The following is a 2,437-nucleotide window of genomic DNA, read 5'->3' as shown; positions in this document are numbered from 1 at the left end:
ATGTAAATGTAAAAATAATGTATAGACAATGTAGAGAAAATATATAGAACAAAATGTGTAAAACATAATAAAATAAAAATGAGCGTGTAATGTGATGATATTGACAAAAAGGTAAAAGAAAATGCTTGCAAGTATATGAAAAATATTTATAGGGGAGTAAAAAAAATGTATGCAAATTTAAAGAAAAAATGGAGAAAATGTATGAAGAAAATGTAGAGACAATGTATGAATAAATATAAACAAAATGTATGAACAAATATAAAGACAAATGCATGAATAAATGTAAAGATAAATGCATAAATAAATATAAAGACAATGCATGAATAAATATAAAGATAATGTATATAATGTATATAAAAATATAAAGGCTATGCATATAATGAATGTAAAAACAAGTATATATAAAAGCGTAAAGACAATGTATGAAAAAAGAAGAGAAAATAAAATAAAATAAAATAAAAGAGATGAGGAAGATGTTAGTCTTGCTAGTCTTCCTATGAAAAGAAAATATGGAGAGTGTAAAGAGAAGAAAAATATATGTGAGGTAGTGTGAAGTGGTGAGAAAAATGAGAGGGGAAGTCCTCCTTTATATAGGCAAAGATAAACCACTTTTTATCCAAACCCATGTGCCAAAACCATGGGCTTCACAAAACCATGGCTTCTCAAAACCATGTGCTAAATCTTATCTGTGTTTAAAATTAGTTCCTCCGACTTTCATGTAATAATAGACTGTAACTAAAATAATAAAGTATAAAAATATATTTAAGGTAATTTCGTGAATAAAGTAAAAAATGTGATTTGAATTAAGGAGACACTCGCAAAATTAATTGAAGTAAAACTATATTAGCATGTTGTTTATATACAAACGACTATAACAAAATAATTATTTAAAATGAAAAAATAAATTGATAAAAATTCCTATTATTTAAAAATAAGGACAATCATCAATATTAAAGTTAAAAAATATATAAAAAAGTATTTTATGCTATTTAAGTAGGAAGTGCAAAAAAGTTTAATTTTTAAATACAGAAGGCCAAAATTGGGTGTCAACAAGGAGGAAGTTACTTAACTGGCAAGGAATCACTAAGGGGATTATGGGTTGGAAGGAAGAAGTAAGTTGGGCTGTGAAGTATTGTGAAAGATCCTATAGGGATGCATCAGTGTATCGGATTACTCTTGCTGCTATTATCTACCACATATGAATTGAAAGGAATGCTGCTGTTTTCCAAAGTAAAAGAAGAGCTTCTCAAGACATCATAAAACAAGTTATCCAGTAGGTGCTGCTTCGACTAAGTTTCTATCCAAAGCTTGCAAGATATGTTGGCCAATTGAATTTTTTAACCCTTTAGGCTAAGTGAATTTGAGGTCTTGGTGTATGTGCGGCTATAGAAGATATAGCACACAACTGGGGTATGTCCAGTTGGGTGCATAGAAAGTTCTTTTTTGTTTCTCTTGAGCTGTAAATGTTCCACTTGGTAATAAATACAATGTTTATTAACCAAAAAAAAATTGTATACTGCGATAGGCATTCCAATGTCATTTGTTGTTTCATGTATTCCTTCCTGTATTTCACATATCCACAAGATAGGGATCATGCCTGGTTGCAACGGATTGATGAAACAGAAAATTTTCCATATGAAGAAGAACAGCCCTTAAGAACGACTTGGTGTATTTGTTTCACAATCTGATTTTATAAGTGTTTGTAATTGAAATTATTTTTTTAATCCGATTTTCCTATTTATCTACTAACTGAAATTGCTATTTTTTTAAAAATATTTTCAGCATGGTTTGCCTACTGCCAGAAAAATTTATACTGGTCCAGTGAAGATTACTGGTGACATTGGATATAAACCTGCTAAAGGTTTGGAATTGAAAGGAAAGCAAGTAGTGACTCAGGGTGTGTTCTGTACGAAGGAAATTATTTTTCGTGAAAAATGTTTTCTAGGGAAATCAGTGGATTTCTTTTTTATTTTCTTGTATTCGGTGAGCAAGCAAAAAATATTATCCTAAAAGATTTTTGAATATAATCTAGACAAATACTAGTGGGGTGGGGTTGGGGTGTGGGTTGGTTGGGGTGGGGGGGGGTTGAAGATGAGGTGTTTGAGGATGGGGAGGACATGATTGTTGACACCCAATTTTGTCCCTCCTTTATTTAATTTACTCAGGTTTCTAAATTTACTGACGAGCTAAATACTTTATTTTTTTCACTATTTTCTACTACTACTACTACTATTAATATCGCTACTTTTATTTTTATGAGCATTACTTTATCACAAATTTTAAACGGTTAGTCATCGTTTCATTTTTGGGTTCGGACCCGTCAAATTAATTACAAGACAACACTTTGCTAAATCCTTATTTTCTACATATTAACTGTTAATTGTCTTCACATGTCATATATTATACTATTTATCAAATTAGAAGCCAAGAATAATTA

The sequence above is a fragment of the Lycium ferocissimum genome, chromosome 8 (genome assembly GCF_029784015.1).
Source record: "Lycium ferocissimum isolate CSIRO_LF1 chromosome 8, AGI_CSIRO_Lferr_CH_V1, whole genome shotgun sequence".
NCBI classification, from domain to species: Eukaryota; Viridiplantae; Streptophyta; class Magnoliopsida; order Solanales; family Solanaceae; genus Lycium; species Lycium ferocissimum.
Note: the sequence above shows the minus strand (reverse complement) of the source record.